The sequence below is a fragment of the Xyrauchen texanus genome, chromosome 27 (assembly GCF_025860055.1).
Source record: "Xyrauchen texanus isolate HMW12.3.18 chromosome 27, RBS_HiC_50CHRs, whole genome shotgun sequence".
Classification (NCBI taxonomy): Eukaryota; Metazoa; Chordata; class Actinopteri; order Cypriniformes; family Catostomidae; genus Xyrauchen; species Xyrauchen texanus.
This window is the reverse complement of record NC_068302.1, coordinates 31,070,981-31,096,187: the sequence shown is the minus strand read 5'-3', so window position 1 is coordinate 31,096,187 and position 25,207 is coordinate 31,070,981. Positions and strand designations below refer to the sequence as shown.

The following is a 25,207-nucleotide window of genomic DNA, read 5'->3' as shown; positions in this document are numbered from 1 at the left end:
AAAGTAGTTCATTACAGAAATGCGAGTATCTGTAATTCGTTACTTTACTCCCTGTCTTTACTTTGGGAAAGAAATTAATTGGGTCTGAGTTATGAACAGAATGTAGAGAGCATTATTGAAAGTTTCTTTTTTTGTCATTTACAGTGCAGTAGCCCCAAAAAAGTATTTGGACCGTTAAGTCACACTTAAAAATGTCTGAATGTCATTGTGTTAGATAAAAAAAATATCAAACCAATCTGCAAACAAATGATAATAGAGCCTTTCTCAGAATTTTAGTAATGACTTGGTCAAATGACTGGTGTCAATGCAATGTTTAATGGAAGTTCATACAGGTATCTTAGCGTGTAATTCATCACATCAACTATGCCAGAAAGAGTCTAAATAATTGTATTCTTCATTTTTTTGAACAGTATACCTATTGTTTATTCATTTTTGTTGTTTCATTTGAAACATAACAAAAAAATGTTGTTAAATGTTTCCATGCAAAGTGTGCTTATGCTATATATGACAATCATACATTTTTATGAGTGGCTTAATTCTCCAAATACTTTTAAGGTCTACGGTATGTGTCTTGTCTTGATGGATCAATGACCAACAGTTTTGTGCACACTGGTAATGCAAAAGTTTGTCTGTATTGCTTTGACAGCAGCCCACATTGTATGAAAAAAAGGAAACAAACAAAATGGCAAAAGCAATCTAAAGGCCATCTTGTTTTGCTGAGGGCACCTTCACATGACAACATCTTGATCCGAAATCTTAAAATACATTTTATATTCCTCTGACTCCAAACCTCTATACAAAACTCACTATATATGGAATGGAAATGGCCTAAATTTCCACTTTAAGATTTTGTTTAAGGATAATCCTGCTTCTAACATCCTATGCGCAAAGATCGAAGAGCCATTCCTGGAAGAACTTCTAAAGGAAACAGTACAGCCATTTTTCCTAACTCTCTCATGACACAAAAAGCTTAATAGCCGAAGAAACACAGATGACATGGCAGAATGGAAATAACTGACATTAACAGTGCACTAATGGTGATAATGATGTTTTCGTTTTTATATACTGTATGACCATAATGTTGGTTCAAGTGAGCCACAGATATGAAAGAACACATGGTTAATGGTTATAAAGTATGTAACCGACAGGTTTCCTGTTGTCTACAGTTATCTTTGTGTCCATTAGATTGCTAATTAAATGACTTGGCTTTTGCCTTTGCAATGTGAACTTAAGCAAACAAAAAGTACTTTTGAATAGTGGTTATTAATGCCTAGATCACACAAAGTATTTACTCAAAGGACTATTAAAAATATCAACATGCCATTGGGTACTCATTAATTAATGATGATTTATTTTATAGTAGATACTCTGGGTTGAGTAGTAATGTCAACTACCAGGGCTTGATGCATTTCTAATTACTTTGGTCTAATAAGGAATTTGTTTTGAAAAGATTATGTTATGTTTCCCATGGAAAATATTCCATAAACTAATTGACGAATGCCAAGTTTAGTCTGTGACTAAAAAAAAAAAAAAAAAAATGCCTAGGGAAATAATGATCTGGAACAGTTTATATTTTCAGCAGTTATTGAGGCATGTGTCCTCCTTTTAAAAACACTCCATTTTCCTCAGTGTAAATAGTGCAATGTGTAATGTAAATAGAACTGTTGAACTGTTAAGTAACTTTACAGTGTTTAGATAGATAATCTAAAAGTGATCAGAGAACTATTTTAACCTTATATTGACCAATGATGATGATGATAATGATAATGAAATAAGGTTATTATAATTATTGTTATTAACAGCAGCAGCAGCAGTAGTAGAAATAGTATATTTTTAAATGATTCTTATGTTGAATCGCATTGGGAGTAAACCAGTCTAAAATAATGTCTAAAGGGGTTTTACCATGATGTTTATCCTATAACTTTTTCTTCTTTAAACTGCTCTAGGGTGCTTAGGATTCTTACAGAGTGAATTTCTGCATGAAAAGGATATCTGGAATTAAATATACAAAACAACTTTGCAAATACAAATAGGTTTCATTATTTAAATTTGACCTCTTCTTTTGGGCATATACCATTAAACATAACAAAGAAAATCCATCTTCTTGTGGGACTGCAGTTATGATTTTAACAATTTACAGGAATGAATAGAGTAACCCTGTCAGACCTGATAACATTTTCATATTACAGCCACAAGGTGGGGATAGAGACTTCAGATTGAGACACATTGGTAAAATAATAATTTAATAGACATCAGGACCCTTCTTAATAGGGTTACCCGAGACATTTGATATTGTAATGCTGCTTATTATACAGCTTTGAAAAATACTAAATATATGATTATGTATAGCATTTCTTTGTATTCTTTAATAATTTATATTATTATTTGTATTTGTCTTCTGTGTCATGTTGATGTCACTGCATTCTGTGGATTTGTAAAGTTTACTAATTTCAGCTTCAATCCCAGTTTACTAAATATTTATGGGACTAGATCTCTTGAGTGTACACAACTTGAAATAAAAGCAAACATTTTTAGATAAATTATTGCAAACATGTTATTTTTTTTTCTCTCGACGTAGTTCTGAGGATGTGATTTGTGCAGGTTATATCTGCAGCTCTATGCCACATTCTCCCTTCACAGTTGTGCATTTCTGATTAATTACATAATGAGGAAAAAGATAATCGCATGAAAAAAAGAAGATTTGCCCTGTGAGTTTCTTTAAATAAATGGAACTGATCATTTTTACAATGTAAACAAAATACTTGTCACAAATAATCAATATGTGCATTACCTTCTAGCATTAATAATCCCCCACACCATCCCTATAATGGAAACATAATTCTACATCTTTAATGCCTCACGGTTAGGAATATCACAAATTAAAATATTCTTATATTAAAATAAGCCTAACAGATATACATTTTTTTTAATTGAAAGTAACTCACATCTGCTAAAGGACATGCTTGAAAAAAAGTTTTTCGTGAAAAAATAAATAATAAATAATATTCGTGCCTTAATAAAAAACTCAATTGAAAGTGCCTAGAACTTAACACAACTTCAAAGAGGACAGAGTTTGTTCTGCCTCATGTATAAAGCATTATGCACTCATTTTTGAAAATGCACACAGCAATTTCAAGGTTGGACCAACTACTTACAATGAATATGACAATCATAATGAGATATGTAACACCGCTTAATGTTTTGGCGTACAACTGGCATATTGTAGTCAGTGCTTTTGCATGTAGTGCAAATGCTTTTTTCATGCAAAACTGGCTCTTGAACAGTTGATTCCTAGATTATCAGCTTGTCCCCATGGACCACAAGCTCACTGATGAAAAGAATAGTGCATTTATTCAAATGCAATTTACGATGCCATAGCCACACAAGATGTTTTAGTATGCTGGTAGAATTCTGTCTGGGATTGTGAGCCTTAAAGGAACAGTTTAACCAATAATAATAATAATAATAATAATAATATATATATTCTCACACCCATGTTGTTCAATCCGGAATGCTGCTAATTTTCTGTGGCGAACAAAAGGAGAAGTTTTTTAAGAATCTTAAGGTAGCTCTTTTCCATTTTATTACAGTTCATAGAGAAACATGTTTGTCAAAAAATACTTCTATTGTGCTACAGCATATATTCAAATTTTTCTGAAGCCATACAATAGCTTTGTGTGAGGAACAGATCTTAATTTGTATCCAAATTTAAAAGTAATTTTATTTCCTCATTTGAAATATCTGTAACCTTATAAAAGCTCTTTTATTCTACATGGGGCAGGGGTGCCTCATGGGGGCATCCATGTTGATATCTCATGACCAGCTAAATACTATTAGCTTAACCTCAATAACTGCTTTTTACTGGACACTTTCATTCAGTGCACCTTTAATAAGTATTTAAAATATTTGAATGATGTTTTTGTCTTTTTTAAAGCTTGACGTGTCATAAGTGTGAAAAAATCTTGTGTGAAATAGAGATGTGTGAAGATTCTTCAACATTTTTGCAAATAAAGAACAGCAAATAAATAAATAAAATGATCTCACCTCCTTTACTTTGCTTTATTCTAGGACTCTCTGCTTACTGAGAACTTTTATTTGGGGGACAAACAATGCAAGACAATGCCTGCAGCGGAGAAATCCATTTGGGAAATGTGAGTGCACTAAAAATGTTTTTTATACAAATGCACAGTCAATTAATTTCAATATATGTGGCTTTTGTAATGACTGGATGGGTCATTTTTACATTATATACAAGCATGAAATTAAGTATTTGTGAAATAACTATCTAACTGATTAATCAAGTAATTATTGGAGCCAATTAATTGTATTATTAATCAATACTGGGGTACAACAAATAACTAAAATGGACTCCAGGTTGAAAAGGTTTGAAAGTTTGAAAGGCTGTATATTTAAACCCCTAAGACAGATATGTTTAAACAGTTTCACTACAAACAGAGCAGCTAGCTTTATAACTCTGAACAGATGGCACAGGTTTAAAGAGGATGATGCAAATGAAGCAAACATATTCAAAAGCAGAGGTTGCTGCTGTCACCTGAGATCAAGTGTCCAAAGTCACTTGAGACCTTGCCTACGAAAGGGAGAGTGACTGTTGTTTAAAAAAGCATTACCTCAGAAATCAGTCACCGCCAGTTTGTTATGGCGTGGTTTGCTTATAAAGAAGGGTTGGTGGTAACATAGTGGTTAATGGACTAGGGATGGTCCAAAGTTGAATACTCCCTTGTCTTTTTGGTCAACCAATGGAAGATAGACGGAGTTTCCTGGAATCGGTTTGAAAACATGGATTATTTTTACAGTTCAGTTTGGTGATGCTATAGTGGCACAAAAAAATGAACACTTCACCTATTAAGTCACTTTGGAGACTGGAAGAGCATCTTCTTAAAGATGAATTGCAGGTACTTCTGTGTAAATTTCACATACTATGATTAGTATGTCAATACTCCAAAGATAATTGTGGCCAATCATCGACCTGGGCTGTATAATGCTACACAGCTCTTTAGAATACTTGTTTCTGATTGGTCAGTTGGTCATCCAGCGGTCTGATTATTCTGTATAATGACTGTACATTAGGGGATAATTCACAAGTCATCCATGTATTGCGAGTCATCTGTCCTACTTCCCTAATTACTTCAAGTAAGCGAATAAAATACTTTAAGCTCAAATCAGTATTTAGTTTTTATTTATGTGTTCAAGCAGTCTTGTTATGAGCGTGATAATGAGCAATCAACAGGCATTTTCACAATGTAAAAAGAAAGAGAACTCTGATGCAAACCAAAGGTGGAATTAAGCTGTTTCTGGAGACTCCATGGTCTCATTCTTCTCGCAGAATAACATAATTTAAACTCAAATCAATATTACATGGCCATTCAATTATTTATTTGGTAGGTAGCCATGTAATAAGCAGGATAGTGTAGAGTCAGCTAGTCATAATTGCAAAATAAACCCCTTCAGGCTGATACAAGACCCCTCTTATATCCCGGACATCCTGTATTTTGGCTGAAATTAAGACGTTCCCTTAGGGACGCCTATTATCCTGTATTTAATTGGTGAAACGCTTGAGGGGACCCCATCACAAAGTCTAGCGGAAGTTAGCAAGATGACTATTTTCTGTACAACAAAATAATGACTTTATTTACTGCTGCTTTTAGCTGTATTATGATGTCACTACTTTATATGTCAATAAAATCAGTCTCAAGGAGGCATGAAGTGTAGTCTTGCATAGGAAAAATTTATGAATTGAGATTCATGATTGACCTGTTGATTACATGATAAGAGACCCCCCATAATGCTTGCATCACAAAATCCCAGGACAATGCTGAAGCTCCATTGATATGCCAAAAATCATTTATATGTCTGTAATTTATTTTTGGTGCTTTATAATAAAGCTCTGCATTTGAAAAGTCATTAAAACTGCTTATTGTCATTAAAACGTCTGTGTGAGTCACAGCTCATTCATTCTGTTATAATTTCAAATGTAGTTTAAAATCTTCTTTCTGTCCCTTTTATTTTTGTTATTCACTAAACGTGTAAAGATTCGTATTCTTTAGAATTTAAATGACAAAAAGTTAAAAAGTGTCATTCCAGGTCATTTACCTTTCCTGATAGTCATATCAATATTTTCAGCTACCTGCTGAGTGAGGAATTTAGCTTCTTTTTATTTATTTTAAATTTTATCCCCTTTTCTCTCCAATTTTGGAATGCCCATTTCCAACTGCTTTCTAGGTCCTCGTGGTGGCACGGTTACTCACCTCAATCCGGGTAGTGGAGGACAAGTCTCAGTTGCCTCCAATTCTGAGATGTCAATCCGCGCATCTTATCACGGGCTTACTGTGCATGACATCGCAGAGTCTCACAGCATGTCGAGGCTCATGCTACTCTCTGCGATCCACGCACAACTTACCATGCACCCCATTGAGAGCAAGAACCACTTAATCATGACCACAAGGAGGTTACCTCATTTCACTCTACCCTCCCTAGCAACCAGGCCAATTTGGTTGCTTAGGAGACCTGGCTAGAGTCACTCAGCACACACTGGATTCAAACTCGCGACTCCAGGGGTTGTAGTCAGCGTCAATACTCAATACACTGTAACGCTCTTAATCAAAAGGGGCCGGATAGCTTGCCTAAATGGTTGTAGTCAGGTGTAAGCAAAAACTCACAAGACATAACTGATATTCCACTGTGGTGATTTATTATCAGCGTCGTCGTTGGTCCCACGCACACATGGGCAGTTTGCAAAACACACAGCTAACAACAACTGCATTACTGAATAGAAATAAAAGCAGAATAAGAACAACAGAAATATAAAACGGGCTTGCACGCATACATGCGATGTTCACAGCTCGCGCTTCTCATATCGACTGCCCACTCTGAGTGAGGGAGTAACAGAGTACGTTCCATCTTAAAGGCGCAGTACCTAATTCTTTTTTTTTATAAACATGTATTTATTGAATTTTAACAGTTAACAAGGATACTTGTTGATACATTTAACAAAGCGTATAGCAGTCAAACTATAAAATAATCCACTCCCCCCACCCCAAAAAACAAAACAAAAAAAAAACAACACACACACTGGGTAACGACATTATATAATCATACATAGCTCAGGAAATACAGACAGTTAGGTACATATCGCCTTCAATTTTCAGTTTCCTCAGCTTCACAGTTCTTCAAAAATGCAAGAAAGGGATTCCAGATCTCTTTAAATTCGGCTGATTTCTTTTTCATTGTGTATGTTAACTTTTCAAGGATAAGGCATGCTGATAATTCTTTCAGCCAGCGACCAATAGAAGGGCTCTTGACATCTTTCCAACAGAGAGAGATCAAGCGTCTAGCTTGTATTAAACATAAGTCTGTAATTTTCCTCTCTTTGCGGTTTAACATACAGTCCTTTGGATACAAATCAAGAATGCAAAGTGCAGGATTGTCAGGCACTAAATTTAAGGTCATCTTAGAAATACATTTTATAACTTCATTCCAGAACTTTCGTATCTCAGGGCAGTTCCACAGACAATGAAATAAGGTGCCCTTTTCGACATTAAATTTAACACAGATATCAGGAATATTTTGATTCATCTTATTCAGTCTTTCCGGAGTAACATAAGTCCTCATAATCCAATTATACTGAATCAGTTTGAGATGGGAATTTATTGTTAGGAGTTGTGCTCTAGAGCATATCTCTCTCCAGTCCTCCTCTGAGATATCTGTTTGTAAGTCATTTATCCATTGGGTTTTCTTATGCTCAGTAGAGTCTTTATGGTTTTTAACCAGAATGTTATAGAGTAAAGATATCTGACCTTTGCCAGTACAATATTCACTGCTAGGTTTTCTAACATGGACAAGTGAGGTTGTGTATAGGAATGTGTCTGTGCATAAACAAAACTCCTTAACTGTAAATATTTAAATAAATGTGTCCGAGGTATATCATATTCATTACTAAGTTCTTCAAAAGAAGCTAGTTTACTTTCTTTATATAGATCCATAACTTTACAGATGCCCTTTGTTGCCCACATTTTAAAACCTTGGTCTTTTTTTCCAGGAGAGAAGTGATCATTCCCCCATATTGGTGAAAAGCCTGAGAAAAAAGTAGATTCACCAAGAATTGACTGTACATTATGCCAGACATTAATTGTGTTTCTCACAAAGGGGTTATCAGTGAGCCGCCTCAGTTTTTTGACAGATGCAGAGTATAAATAAGTGTCAAGTTGCTGGCCTTTAGTGCAGATACTTTCAATTTGTAGCAGTACCTAATTCTACTTGTTACAACACTACCCAGGCCCCAGGAATAGGCTGCTTTGAGTAGTTCTAAGAATATTCGGAATTCAATCTCCAGTCAAAAGAAAAGAAGAAAGCAAAGAGCTTTTGAAGCCTGTTTGATAAATATCATCAGATAAAGTACCCTGTTTGGGTGCCAGCTTTTACCCATGTGACACTTCAACCAGTCCCCTCTGAAATCAAATTTACCAATCTTCCAAACTCAGTGGAGCACTGCAAAGCATCAATGACAATAATTAAAATGTTTACATATTCAACACCTCTGCGAAAACACTGGTAATTGGATCAAAGATCTGCTTATTAACTCGCTTATTTATTTATGAGTCAACTGATGGTTTGCATTTTTCATTTGGGCAGTATAATTAGGGCGTTCCTGCGAAAGGGAGCCTGTCTCTGTTGTGTTAATGTGGTTTTCATGGGATTCGCTGCTTCATACAGTCGCATGGCTCTGCTATCTGAGTTGACCCATCAACCTGGGTAACATAGACCTACACATTGTTTATCACTTCTACCTTAATGGGAATCAAAAGATACTGTTTTATATTGTTGTGGCTGTTTTACTATGTGACTGTCCTTGTGTTAAATGCCAGCCAACCCTATTGTTCTCACCAAAATTTTACAAAACAGTTATCTGAGACTTCGAACCAGTCTGGCCATTCTCCGTTGACCTCTCTCATCAACAAGGTGTTTCCATCAGCAGAACTGCCCCTCACTGGATGTTTTTTGTTTTTGGCACAGTAGATCAGCAGTTACAGAAATACTCAAACCAGCCCATCTGGCACCAACAATCATCCATGCGATTATCTAACCAGCCAATCATGTGACAGCAGTGCAGTGCATAAAATCATACATGGGTCAGGAACTTCAGTTAATGTTCACATCAACCATCAGAATTTGGGGAAAATGTGATCTCAGTGATTTGGACCATGGCATGACGCACACATTTCCTTCTCCAATAACTTGTTAGAAACAGCCCAAGCCATGATACTAGCTCTGAAGTGACGTTATGAGAGGCTTGGATGCATCATTTGGTTTGAACTAGCAACTGCAGATTCTGATCCATCGCATAAGAAAGCAGTTCCATCTACAAATGCCTTTTTTTATTACCGTACTTAGTTTTTCCTTTTTTCCCTTTTTATTTACTTGTTCATTGAACTGTTGTATATTAGCAATATACTAACAGTTCAATGGAGGCGAGAACTGGACGAAGCATCAAAGTAATATTTAATTAAACAAAAACATATAAACATAAACACATACAGGGCAGATGTCTGTAGCTCTCTCTCTTCTAAACTGCCACCTCTGGTGGTCTTTATCCCTCTTGTTGGCTTGATTAGCCTGATTTGGGGCATGGAGGCATGAGGACTGCAGATGTGGCCAGGGCAATAAATTGCAATGTCCGTACTGTGAGACGCCTAAGACAGCGGAAGGAAGGACAGCTGATCATCCTCGCAGTGGCAGAACACGTGTAACAACACCTGCATAGGATCGGTACATCCGAATATCACACCTGCGGGACAGGTACAGGATGGCAACAACAACTGCCCGAGTTACACCAGGAACGCACAATTCCTCCATCAGTGTTCAGACTGTCCACAAAAGCCTGAGAGAGGCTGGACTGAGGGCTTGCAGGCCTGTTGTAAGGCAGGTCCTTACCAGACATCACCGGCAACAATGTCGCCTATGGGCACAGCCCAACTTTCTCTGGACCAGACAGGACCGGCAAAAAGTGCTCTTCACTGAGGAGTGACAGTTTTGCTCACCAGCGGTGATGCAGTGTTGGACTTGCATTTTTCATCGAAGAATGAGCGTTACACCGAGGCCTGTACTCTGGAGCGGGATCGATTTGGAGGGTCCGTCATGGTGTCGGATGGTGTGTCACAGCATCATTGGACTGAGCTTGTTGTCATTGAAGGCAATCTCAATGCTGTGTGTTACAGGAAAGAGATCCTCCTCCCTCATGTGGTACCCTTCCTGCAGGCTCATCCTGATATGACCCTCAAGCATGACAATGCCTCCAGCCAAACTGCTCGTTCTGTGCATGATTTCCTGCAAGACAGGAATGTCAGTGTTCTGCTATGGCCAGCAAAGAGCCGAGATCTCAGTCCCATTGAGCACGTCTGGGACCTGTTGGAATGGAGGGTGAGGGCTAGGGCCATTCCCCCCAGAAATGTCCAGGAACTGGCTTGGTGGAAGAGTGGGGTAACATCTCCCAGCAAGAACTGGCAAATCTGGTGCAGTCCATGAGGAGGAGATGCACGGCAGTACTTAATGCAGCTGGTGGCCACACCAGATACTGACTGTTACACCCCTTTTTTCAGGGACACATTATTCAATTTATGTTAGAAACTTGTTCAGTTTATGTCCTAGTTGTTGAATCTTTTAATTTTCATACAAATATTTACACATGTTAAGTTTGCTGAAAATAAAAGCAGTTGAAAGTGAGAGAACATTTATTTTTTGCTTAGTTTATATATCTAATATGTATATGTAGTTGTATATACAGTATAACAACATCCATCCATATATATATATATATATATATATATATATATATATATATATATATATGTATATGTTATAGCATTACCTTTTCATTTACTGTTTCAAGAATCACATACCTCGGTAAGAATAATACAGCCTAGTGTTCATGAATGAAACAGCTTTTGCGAATGTATAGTTTAATTGTATCTGACTTGATTATGTTATGAATGGACTCAGTTAATGACTTCTGACATGTCAAAGATGCTTGAGGTAAAATTCCAAAGCTTTAGGTAAACATTAGCAAAAACCTAATAAAACAAATAAAAGATTCTCTCTGAATAGAATGTGTTTTAGACAGAATACATTGAGTACCATCTCATTTTGCATGAACATGAATGTATTATTTAAAAACGTTGCTTTTTGAAAGTTACAATTTTAAATGCTCTTCACATAATTTGAAAACAGTAATTGGTCCAAATATTTCAAGCACAATACTTTAGAATTTCCAATGTAAATATCTCTATGCATGCAGATTTCTGTCCCCTATAGCCACCCATTTAAGAAATGGCAATGCCACAAGGAACACTGTCAAACTCTTTTGCTTTGAAGAGATAAATGGATTGTTTCTGAAAGCAAGGTCATAAACAGAACAAGTTTATTCTCATGTTTGCAAGAGACATCCTGTTTGGCTTGCAGCATTATCAAATTAAATACAATTAAGTGATTAATAATGTATGAGATGATTAAACATGTGCTGTGAATGGGAAACTCAGAAGAATTGTTTCTGCAAAAAAAAAAAAAAAAAGCAAATACCCCGTAGACATGTCTTTTAACAGAGCAGTACTAATTCATTTATCCTTCAGTCAGCGATCTAAATTAGATTTTGACCAAAAATGAAGGAATAATTTATAAGCTGTTGGGATAATTGAACTGTTTGTCATTGAGTTTTGGGAAGCACAAAGTCAGTGCCTTCAGGAAAATGAGTGGGTGAATCAATGGTGATTTGTGTTCCCCAGTTAGTCCTGAGGCTGTTTGGAGAGAGCTGGTGTCTCTGCGTCAGATCGATTGTGCCTTGTGTATCTAGAGGGAATGATGCTCCTCTTATGTCTTCAGAGCATATTGTCAAAAGAAGAGAGAACTGATGATCATAACAAACATGAATGATGAATGTATATCTAAATAGATAGACAGACAAATATATATATATATATATATATATATATATATATATATATATATATATATATATATATATATATATATATATATATATACACTCACCTGAAGGATTATTAGGAACACCATACTAATACTGTGTTTGATCCCCTTTCGCCTTCAGAACTGCCTTAATTCTACGTGGCATTGATTCAACTGATTGATAGGATAGCATCTTGCAGTTGATGGAGATTTGTGGGATGCACATCCAGGGCACGAAGCTCCCGTTCCACCACATCCCAAAGATGCTCTATTGGGTTGAGATCTGGTGACTGTGGGGGCCATTTTAGTACAGTGAACTCATTGTCATGTTCAAGAAACCAATTTGAAATGATTCGAGCTTTGTGACATGGTGCATTATCCTGCTGGAAGTAGCCATCAGAGGATTGAGTACATGGTGGCCATAAAGGGATGGACATGGTCAGAAACAATGCTCAGGTAGGCCGTGGCATTTAAACGATGCCCAATTGGCACTAAGGGGCCTAAAGTGTGCCAAGAAAACATCCCCCACACCATTACACCACCACCACCAGCCTGCACAGTGGTAACAAGGCATGATGGATCCATGTTCTCATTCTGTTTATGCCAAATTCTGACTCTACCATCTGAATGTCTCAACAGAAATCGAGACTCATCAGACCAGGCAACATTTTTCCAGTCTTCAACTGTCCAATTTTGGTGAGCTCTTGCAAATTGTAGCCTCTTTTTCCTATTTGTAGTAGAGATGAGTGGTACCCGTGGGGGTCTTCTGCTGTTGTAGCCCATCCGCCTCAAGGTTGTGCGTGTTGTGGCTTCACAAATGCTTTGCTGCATACCTCGGTTGTAACGAGTGGTTATTTCAGGCAAAGTTGCTCTTCTATCAGCTTGAATCAGTCAGCCCATTCTCCTCTGACCTCTAGCATCAACAAGGCATTTTTGTCCACAGGACTGCCACATACTGGATGTTTTTCCCTTTTCACACCATTCTTTGTAAACCCTAGAAATGGTTGTGCATGAAAATCCCAGTAATTGAGCAGATTGTGAAATACTCAGACCGGCCCGTCTGGCACCAACAACCATGCCACGCTCAAAATTGCTTAAATCACCTTTCTTTCCCATTCTGACATTCAGTTTGGAGTTCAGGAGATTGTCTTGACCAGGACCACACCCCTAAATGCATTGAAGCAACTGCCATGTGATTGGTTGATTAGATAATTGCATTAATGAGAAATTGAACAGGTGTTCCTAATAATCCTTTAGGTGAGTGTATATATATATATATTAGTCAGTCAGTCAGTCAGTCAGTCAGTCATTTAGTTAGTTAGTTAGTTAATTATTTAGGTAGTTAGTTAGTTAGCTAGCTAGCTAGCATCCATGCCTTAGTCACATACGATTCAGAACTGATTATTTGCCACAATATAACATACATATATATGATTATGATCTACTTAAACAATGGGTTCTATTTTTGGTATCTTAAAAAAGTGTCATAAATAATACATTCTCTAAAAATGTAACACATTTTTATGTAATGTCTCTTATTCAAGCTCTCTTGCGCCTTCTTAGGTCTCGGATTGTTCACCAGAGTCCCCAGACTCATGTCCAGTGTCCTGCATTGAACCCTTTACGGTCCGCAGGCTTTCTTGCCGGACCCTCCAGCTGCCACCTCTAGCGTTCAGGCAGGCTGTGCAGTACTACTGTGAGAGGAAACCAGAGACTGAGACAACCCAACCACGACCAACCAGCCTCCCACTGAGAGCACCTCCCCTCATAGCCATCACCTCTGCAGACACAAGCAGGTAATCAGCTGGATCTGTTAGAGAGATTGCACAGTCCTTCTTAATATTGAAGCTAATTAAGGGACGTTTTGTACTTTTTCAGTGAATTAACTCTTATTTTTAAATCACTCAGACTTAAAATGGAACCTTTTTAGTTTAAGGGCTGTAATTAACATGGGGCTTCTTACAGAAAATTCAAATCAGCATTTGCCAGACCTAGACTTTGTCCCAAAGTAATTGCATTTTGATGTTTATTGCCTATTGCTTTGAAGAGAGTCAGCTTTAGTCAGAGTCAGTGATACATTTTCATGATTGTTATTACTAAGATAAACACTATATGAGCGGGTTGTATATCATAATTTTACAATAAGAGTTATTTTTGCTTTTTGTTTTGCATTTGCATTTGCACCAAAAAACAATCTAACTTGACACAGACTTAATCAACAACATATAATATGGGAAGTGTTTTTTCCTCAAAATAAAAAAATGATCTGATGAGCCTATTTATTTAGCTATTTAAACTATGCATGTTCCGTTTATAAAAAAGAAAATTACAAAAAAATTAGTATTTGCAATTAGCATTGTTTTTGCTTCTTTTCTGTCCACGATCAGAACAGACCTGTGACTCATTATTGGGTCACAGCCCAGTAGTTGAGTAAGAGACACGGGTTCTGGTCCCATGTAAAAACAAGACGTAATTGCGTTCACATAATTAATGATGAGTGTGATTCGAAGGTTGCATTTTCCCTCTAAGAATACAGTTTTACTCCACTGATGGTTAAGTGTATGGTTACTGTAATATAATTATGCATTCCTGTTGTATTACATAATTTACAACTAAAAACAACTCACTTTACAACTCACTTTTGACACCACTCTGTGGATAAATTTGCAGAATAAAATTGTTTTTAAACAGCATTTCAAATACCCCTCCTTTCCTCCGTTGATCAAACAAACAGATAGTTCTACCCTAAACTCACGCCATTGGTTGAGTCAATGTTGTTGTGTCGGGCTGAATGGGACGTTTATGTTTAAAGCACCGTTTTTGAGAAAATTAACAGTCAAATGGCTCTGCATATTAAACTTGGATTCCGATAAATTTACACTTCTGCTTTAAATGACTGCAATTTTTTTTACAAATCAAACCTTGAGAAAACAAAAGCTTTATTGCAAGTTTTCTCAGCATTGTAGCCTTGTGAAGTTTGATGCACAGTGGACCAGTTCAATGGTCCAAAGAATAAATCCAGTCCAACCGAAGCACACCTAATAAAGACCACTCAGTCATGTACAGCAACTTTCTCTTTATATTCGTCTCAAACAAAAGATGATTGACAGTAATGCCGATTAGAGACTGAGAATCTGTCAGTCAAATACTCAGTGAATCGTACCATCAGCTCCCATCTACTGCTCGTGGAGTTAATACACAAGAGGCTTGCTTTTCCCATCTGATTATGGTAAAACATTTTCAACACCAGGAGGCCTTGGCTTCCAACTGTGTGGACTCAACATTTCTCAAATTCAGACCACTGCATTAAACATCAAAAAATATTGTAACAATGCATAAACAAAAGAATTGTTCTCCACATGTAAATTGTAAAAAGAGACATGACATTGACTTGCACTTTATTCTTGTTTTTGTATTACTATTGCTAACAAGTACAATTTGAAAGTAATTCATATAATCAGTTTTGGTAAGGAGGTTCTTATCACTTTTTCAGATGGTCCAAATCAGGACAGTGTATCTGATATCAGGTTATCATTATTCTGAAAACATCCTATATATATCACTTTAAATATTTGTGCCTTGACGAGCACCACTTTCTTTTCTGCGCTGAGGTATTTTCTGTTGAAACAGGCCATTGGGGTAGGATATACTGAATAACTTTTAACATGCTTTCGTTTACATCTAAGCCTTGAACATGATTTTTCTACTTGCTATTGTTGGTCAGACATATGTTGTATTGGGGGAGAGACGTTCTCATTCTAGAAAGCATTGAATTGGACAAAACGAGTAAGTGCAAGATGAGTCATTAATATTTTTGGTTAGTTTTCCTTGCTAAAAAGTTTATTAGTACACTATCATATAGGTGATCTCAAAGCTAATAAACATGGACTAAAAGCCACTAAATTCCAATTCCAATTTCACAGGGTCTTTAACTCTGTTACACTGCTGAATGTTCAAATGCATCTTCTGCTCTGAATAGGGCTGAGACTTGATCATGTGTATGCATTATTTCCCTATTTTATGCCAGATGAGAGGCTGTAAATTCATAAGGTCATGCATCCCTCTTTACAATTCAGTGAATATTCTATTATGCAGACTTCAGTGTTTAAATTGTCTCAATTTTTCTTCCCCCTGTTGTTTCTAATGGAAGGAGCGCTCTTTATTGCAACACCTCTTTATTACACACTTATCTTTGAATTGCCGTCCTGTCAGCCTTGTGTCAGATGCAGGACAGTTATTCTAACAACACTTTGGTTTCAGTGCCTGAACTGAGGGTTGATTCACACCATCTTTGATTGAAAATCTATTGTAGATTAAAGCGAGAAGGGCCAAAGACAGATTCTCTGTCAAAACCAATTTCATGCTTTAGAAAACTTTAGAAAACTGTCTGGTTGTTTAGTGATTATCATTCGCACAAGTTGAACCGACACCTAAAGGATGCTTCCTGTCAGCACTACTCAGCTCATGCGAGGAAACCTCAGACAGTGTATGATGTTACGGCTGGATGTTCAGAGGGTTTGGGCTTAGGTTACATTGCAATAAAAAGACAAATAAAATATTAAAAATTAGCATAAAAAGAAAAGAATACCAACAAACTTAACCTGAAAATGTACCTCATGTGGTAACGTCTAAATTAACTTGTTTGATTTGATTCAGTAATATAATTTAACATAAATGAATCAACCTGAATACATTTGGATCCAACAGTGTAGAATAGAATAGAATAGAATAGAACAGAATAAACTGAAGAAAAAAAATTAACCTAAAAATGTGCTTTATGTGGTCAAATCTAAAATAAATGGTTCGACTCAAGTCTAAAACAACATTTAACATTACTATATCAACACCAGAGTAGAATATAATAGAATAGAATAGACAAAAATGAAAAACGATTAATCTAAAAATGTGCTTGATGTGGTAACATCTAAATTAAATGGTTTGATTCAAGTCAAAAATATGATTTAACATAACTAAATCAACACCAGAATAGAATAGAATAGAATAGAATATACTGAAACAAATATACATCTAAAAATGTGCTTCATGTGGTGATTTCTAAATTAAATAGTTAGATTCAATTCAAAAATATCATTTAACCTCACTGAATCAGCCTAAAAACATTTGGTTAAACCAGTGTAGAATAGAATAGAATAAACTGAAAAATATTAACCAACAACAACAACAACAAAAAGTGCTTTTATGTAGTAGCATCTAGATTCAAATCTATGATTTATGATTATGATTTAACAACTTTACTGAATCAACCTGAATACATTTGGTTAAACCAGTGTAGAATTGAATAGAATAGAATAAAATCAAATAGAATGGAATAAACTTAAAAAAGTGCTTTATGTGGTAACATCTAAATTAACTTGTTTGATTCAAGTAAAAAATCAACCTGAATACATTGGTTTGGCCAGTTTGGAATAGAATATCCTAGAATAGAATATCCTAGAATAGAATAGAATAGAATAGAATGTTTGTACATCAGTATGATATGGGTGTGAAGTAAAGCATTGTTTTATTTGTCTATTTTTTTCTCTTTATCATTTCACTGGTTAGTAGGATACGTTGTAAAAAATATATATATATATTTGATAACCTAAAAGATGTACTTGTGTGGTAACGTCTAAATTCATTCGTCAAAAATATTGTTTAATCTGACTGAATCAACCTTGCTACATTAGGTTAAACTAACACAACGAAATTCAAGGGTTAGATCAGGTAGAAAGGTTACAATAGCAGGTTAGCACTTTGTGAAGTGAGGCTTTTGTTTTTCAAAGCCCTTTTATTTTTTTGCATTTTGCAAACAGCTCTACGGACATTAGGCTCCTCCCCCTGGGCTGTCAGTCAACCTTAGGCGAATAAATATTGATTTTTCCTTTCCCGTCGTCACTTCTGTGAAGTGGAGTTGAGAGTGAGAGCACTTACTTGCATTTTCCGTCCTAACGAATCGAGAGACTGGGATGCTTATCTGTGTATGGACTGAGAAGATCCGCTTAAGCAATTCACAGGACAAACACTTACACCTCATGAGTTTTGTGTTGTTATGGACACGATCAAAGAAGAGCGCGGAAGCAGTTATGCCTTCAGACGATGGATTTTCTAACATGACAGGATGGGACAATGCATTATGCTGAAAATAAAAACAATTCTTTACATGCTATATTTCAAAGTCACTGACTTTTCTGTACATATGCATTTGTTGTATGTTTTATGTAGAATATTAGTGTTTTCCTGGAAATAACACTCAAAAGGCAATTTGTATCATGGTTTATTGATGTCATCCAAGTTTCGAACAATTAAAAGGAACCCTAGTTGCAATAACTATCATCTCACAAAAGTATATATATTTTTTGCGAGTCGATACAACTGTATGCAAGAATGGACGACGGTGGCGATTTGTCAACGCTTGTTTCTCCCGGTACCGATGGAAATGTCCCCAAACATCTGTGGAGGCAACAGAACCCGGGTTCTCTTCAGCTCCAGCACACTTTCGGAGCGCGCAAGAACCATCGCGTTAGACAGAGGGGCTTTTCCGACACCGAGAAGTACCTCAATCCCAGAACCTTGGACCGGACGTATGCTGTGGACACTGGTAAACGTCCCGGTTTGAAAAAATCCAGAATGTCATGGCCATCATCCTTTCAAGGACTTCAACGGTGAGAAAATGTTTTTAGACGTGATGTCCAAGTAAACAAGGAGGTTTGATGCTGGTTAGATGAAAAGGCATACGCAGTATAATATGCTGCTTTTTAAGCGTTTACAGTAACATAAACTCAGTGTACACAGTCTGATAAATGTGGAGTAATTGGCCACCCCTCTGTTGTTTTAGATTTGTAAATCCACATTGATAGGCGACATGACAGTTTATACATCACATTATATGATAATATTGGGCGCTGATTTAGCAACAAGACCTGCCCTGTCTTTACCTCAGTAACCACTTCAAAAAAAGGTAAATATTCCTTAAAGAGATAGTTCACCCGAAAATGTAAATATCAAAATCGTATCTTATTTTACTCACCCTCATGTCCTTCCAAACCTGCATGTTATTTTTCTGTTGAACACAAATTTAGAATTTTTAAGAATCTACACACAGCTCTTTTCCACAAAACAGTTAAGTAGTGACCACGTCTGTCAAGGTCCAAAAAAGACAAAAACCACCATGAAAGTTGTTCGTACGACTATTTTCCAAGTCTTATGAAGCCATACAGACCAAATTTAAGTTGTTATTCACTGATAATCTCCCCCTTACACAAAAGCTGTAAGGCTTCAGAGGACTTGGAATTGAACACAGAATATATATATATATATATATATATATATATATATATATATATATATATATATATATATATATATATATTCAGTTCAATGACCACATCTGACCACATCAAGCTTGATGTGGTCAGATGTGGTCATTGAACTGTCAAAAGAGCTGCAAGGAGATTCTTCAAAAGTTCTCCTTTAGTTTTCAACAGATAAATAATAATAGCATAGAATTTTCATTTTTGGATAAACTGTTCCTTTAAGCATTATAGTGAAGTTGGTGGTTTTAACCAGTGACGTTAAAGCAGCACTCCAAGCAGCGCAGACACCTTTCCTGGCAGTGGAATGAATATGTAAATAAACATGACGGGCAGGTGTTTTAAGGTTAACCTGGTGTGCATATACAAAAGGATTTCACTAATGTACGGACAGACCTAGAAGTGGCCGATTTCAAAATAACAACATGGTGGCTTTTCAGATTTAGATGTGATATATAAATAGTTTTAAGTATAAATATCTATTACTAGTACAAACATACAAGCAAGTAGGCAAGCAAAAAGCAAAAATCAGTATTTCTAATTAACCCAGAGCATGATGCATGGCTTCTCCTGATGGGTATGTGCATAAGTATTTCATGTCTATTGCTCTCAGAAGAACCCTCCAGAGAACAGCTGTACTTCACAGCTCTCCCTTCATTTACTGAATGAGAAATATGAGTGTTCAAACCCATCACAGACTAATTAATTGCAGGCTGAATACCACACATTCCCATCCGGTCCCTGTTGGTGTCGTACTTGGCAAAAGGACACAGCCAGTTCAAATGTTCCTGAAGGAACAAGGTCATTTATCAGAGAGCGTTAGTTACAGGCAGCTCTTTGCAGATACCCTTGAATCAAGCTAATTATATTCACAGATTTTGTACCTTACGGTAAGAGTAATGTTTAATTGTGTTTCGTTTTGTCCTGAAAGGTCATCGATTGAACATTAGTCATGGAATCTCACATTGCTGCTTAGATGATCATGGGAGTTGTACAAGTAAATGTCAAATCAATCACTTTGAGAGTTGTTGTAGATTTTGTATCTCTCTGTCTTTTCCCTTCTTTTGACTTTGATCTCAAAGACTTCGGTAAACCCCTCAAAAACCTGTCTCTCTCTCTCTAAATCCCTGTCTTTATTTTTTTTTGCCTCCCTCCCTCAAATCAATTGCATATTTGATAAGATAATGAAAAACAAAGGCATTTTTGTGGGTCTACAAACATAAGTGTCCTTCATTCATGACGTCAGTGTTCAGTATTAACAAGAATGGGATGAAAACAAGCCCTGCGGATCTACTTTCCATCATTATGCCAATAATTGCCTCATAAGTCCATTTAAATCAATTTTCTAATGAATGGAGATGGGAGTCTCTTGGAAAGGATGAAATTCAACCCTCCCTTTTAGACAAATTTAGACCACGACCTAACTGTTTGACTCACTTTGAAATATATCACAATTATAATATCCAGGGCCACCACATTCCTTTACATTTTGTTTTAATTTTAGGAAATATATTTTCCCTGTTTTTGCTGCATGGGCAAGTTGGCATGGGAAACATTTAGGTGATGAGATCAGAGCCTGCTTTACTAAAGCAATAAACAACAAGAGACCGTGTGTATTTTATCCAACCCAATGACATTTTAGAGCCTAAATGCAACCTCCGAGTCACCCTGACCAATTTGTTTATATCAGTGTGATTCGTTTCCACAGGACCAGCAGAACCTGTGTTCATGAGACTGTTCATGCATTATGCTATAAATTGCGCTAGAGGAAATGTGAACACATTTGGGGATGGCAGTAATTCGGCAGAATTTCAGGGTACAAGAACTCTCGGCAAAGAAAATAAGTTTTGCTCATTAATAAAAATGTAGGCTATATATATTTACTGCTATATATGCATAATATACTGTATATATTCATTCATTTGTTTAAAATTACTTTTTTGAGCTGTTTCCATCACTTTGTCCAAGAGAGAGATGGATTACATCAACACTCATTTGCTTTTCCTTGCATTTCCAGATGTAATCCTCGAATTTTGCCACCTGAATTTCTCAATCCGTATTTAACAACCTGAATATTGAGACCTGAATTTCACGATCTGAAATCCAACACTTGAATAATAAAATCTTGAATTTCACAACCTGAATTTTTGTTGTTGTTGTTGGTGAATATTTCCAAATATTTAAAATGAACAGCAAAAACGTTTGATAACATAAAATTACAGCCATTCTTTTTTCAAGATCAAATTTGGAGGCTTTTTCAAATTCAGATTCTGGTGATATAAAAATTATGCTATAGTGCAATCATAAAGGTAGTTCATGTAGGTCAAAATGCATGAGGAGAAGTTTTGTGAAATTCAGTATGAGCTATCACAGACATTCGCATTCGGACGGGATAAGATTTTTCTGAGGATCCTGTAGTTCACCGAAAAACAGCAATTTGCTCTGGAACAACACAGACTTGTCAGATTAGGATGGGATTCAAATCACAAAGTTCTTCTGTGAAACACAAATTTCCCTAACCTCCTCAAGGAAAACTAGTCCCGTTCGAATAAGGCTATATAGTGCTTGGGAGGCTCAGTGTTTATACTTTTGGGGGAGGTAAACACACGAATGGCTTACTTATAGCTGTCAATGAACTTTAAACTGAGATATTAGAATGTATTTTGACATCAGAAAAGTTACACACTTCAACTTTAAAGCTTTTGTCACTTAGTGACATCTTTATACTGCAGATACTCTCTCTGTCAGGCAGCATGGATTTGGTTTCCAAAGTATTAGTCGTTCTACCATTTTGTACACAAACAGACACACATTCACACGCTGACAGCCAAATCCCTCATAGACCTGATATGCTCTGTGGTGCAGAACCGATCATGTCCCAGCACATGATCGTTTTAAGTTCAGATCACTCCTATTGCAGTAGTGTGACCGATACTGAACAAATAAAAAAAAATCGTAAAGCCTCATGTGAGCTGTCATCAATATGGATCAATATAGTTACGATCATATGCTCTGGCCTTGTGATACATATAGAATTAGATTGCAGTGATAACTGATAGCAGAGGCTTTCACCCATGATGGAGAGTGCCATCACTGTCAGAGCTCTCATTCTATCTTTAAACACATTGATTGAGAGTCTTTGATAAGTGATTTGATTTATGTGCAAGGCATGAACTCGTTCACATTGGATACAGATAAGCATTAAACATTGGCGGCATGTTCTATCATGAAACACATGAATAAAATACAAAATACATTGCATTAAAATTAGGGCTGTCAATCATTTACAATTTTTAAACAAATTTATTACATGGTATGCCGATTAATTAATGTAAATAATCACAATTAATCGCATATAAAAATTTGACCCGCAAATTAAAATTATTTAATATATAATTATGAAATAATTATAAATAGTTGTATTTAAATAATTACAAACATATACACTGGCAGCCAAAAGTTTGGAATAATGTATAGATTTTGATCTTATGGAAAGAAATTGGTACTTTTATTCACCAAAGTGGCATTCAACTGAACACAATGTATAGTCAAGACATTAATAATGTGAAAAATTACTATTATAATTTGAAAAATAAATTTCAGAAAGTCTTAAACTACTTCAGAATTCTCATAAAAAAATCCTCCCAAGTGCAGCAATGACAAATTTGCTGATCCTTGGCATTCTAGCTGTCATTTCACCCCACACTTCCTGTAGCACTTGCCATAGATGTGGCTGTCTTGTCGGGCACTTCTCACAGTACCTTACAGTCTAGCTGAACCCACAAAAGCTCAATGGGGTTAAGAGCAATAACACTCTTTTCCAATTATCTGTTGTCCAATGTCTGTTTCTTTGCCCACTCTAACCTTTTTTTGTTTTTGTTTTTCTGTTTCAAAATGTTTCTTTTTCTTTACAATTCTTCCCATAAGGCCTGCACCCATGAGTCTTTTCTTTACTGTTGCACATGAAACTGGTGTTGAGCGTGTAGAATTCAATGAAGCTGTCAGCTGAAGACATGTGAGGCATCTATTTCTCAAACTAGAGACTCTGATGTACTGCTTGTTTAGTTGTATCTGGGTCTTCCACATCTCTTTCTGTCCTTGTTAGAGCCAGTTGTCTTTGAAGACTGTAGTGTACACTCTTTTATGAAATCTTCAGTTTTTTTTTTTACAATTTCAAGCATTGTATAGCCTTCATTCCCCAAAACAGTGATTGACTGACTAGTTTCTAGAGAAAGCTGTTTCTTTTTTGCCATTTGTGACCTAATATTGACCTTAAGACATGCCAGTCTATCAATCAGATTTTGGTGATTTTTGATACCTGGAGAGAGCTATCCGTTAGCATACCCATTCATCTCTATGTCTGTGCTATGACTATGCTAGGGGAGTGTTCCCAGAAAGCTAGTGAAATGGAGGCTGCCATCATTGCTCATGGGCACTCAGTTCCGGGATCAGGTGTCATGTGACTCATCACTCATCAATGGGAATAGATAGTGAAAAATATAAATACATTTCATGCTTTTAAGAGCCCTTCAAAACAATTCGTCTCCGGATGATGATGTGTTATAATGTAATGAAATAATTGAAATTGAAATGGTTCTTGGAAAATGTTGTATTTCATCATAAAACACAGCTACTTTTGAATGGCTGTCTAAGGAGAAACATGCTTTTTGCCATCGGATGGTGTAGTTCCAGTATCTACCAGCAGGTGCTAACAGGGACCTGCTAACCAGCAAATTGTTGACCCTCTGGTTAGCAAGAATGCAAGAACACATACATACTCATCCTTTGCTATCTGCTGTTAGTGAATGTAGTTTGTTATTCTCTGTAGAAGTAGCACGTTGCATATACAACAAGTTTTGCTTTACTGCCCCCTGGAGAAAACAGGTGGTACTTCAAGCTTGAATTGTTCCGATGGTAGGAATATATATTATTACAGTCCAGGGACATGATGAATTGCGTTCATTTTTTAACACGTTATTTGTTTTTAAATTAATCGCACCGAATTAACATATTAAATCGACAGCCCTAATTTAAATACATATTAAAAGAAAAAGGCTTTCCAGGGTTACGCTTATTAAAAACCTGGAAATATCATGGAATCGGACGTTTACTTATCCAAAGTAAATTACAGTGCATATAAAAAATAGATTTTTATCTGCATGTGTGTGCTTTGGGAATGAGTTCTTGATCTTGGCATTGCTAGCACTGTGCTTTTCCACTTTTCCAGTTGAGCTACAGGAACTCAACTGGCAGAGCAGAGCTCTACCTATAAATATTTTGCCTAAAAAAGCATTACAATCTTATAAGTCTTGGAAATGTCTATTTAACTCCAGTGATGTACCAGTGGGTTAAATATGGCCAGGACATTTTCTTCTCATGTTTCAAGAGAATCACCCCAGTAGGGCCCTTTTTGTTGCTGTTTTAATATGAGGTTGCCATCTGGTACACTTGACCATTATGGTCAACATATTGTATCGATCCATGTGCATTGTTCACAAGAAGACACATAAACAGGCGGTCTACTGCCGAAACGTGTTTTAATATGCAACTGCACAGAACGTTACCTCAATGGAGAATCTACAAGCTGCCCTTTACAAATGTAAATTTGACCTGTCTCCTGAAACCTAAATGACTAGTCAACAAGATTCAGTTATGTATCTTATGAATTGCTGCTGTTGAGAATGAACCTCTCCAATATAAAGGACTGAATATACTCCCCAGAAACAAAAATGTAATTAGTAATAAAAAAAATAAAATGTACAAAAAAAACAGACACTTCAGGGGGTCTATCGTGCTAGAAAGAAATTGATGTCAGAAATGAAGAGGACAGAGGTTCTCATGGGAAAAAATGTTGCTCCAGTTTTTCAGTACTGTGGTCACCCCTCCCACTGTTCTCTGCTTTGTGGAAACTACTTTCATTTGTC

At 36.3% G+C, this 25,207-nt stretch overlaps 1 pseudogene; it reads left to right on the top strand.

Annotated features, from left to right (window-relative positions):
* LOC127620954 (cAMP-specific 3',5'-cyclic phosphodiesterase 4D-like) overlaps positions 1 to 25,207 on the top strand; it is a 202,297-nt pseudogene that overhangs the window by 3,536 nt on the left and 173,554 nt on the right.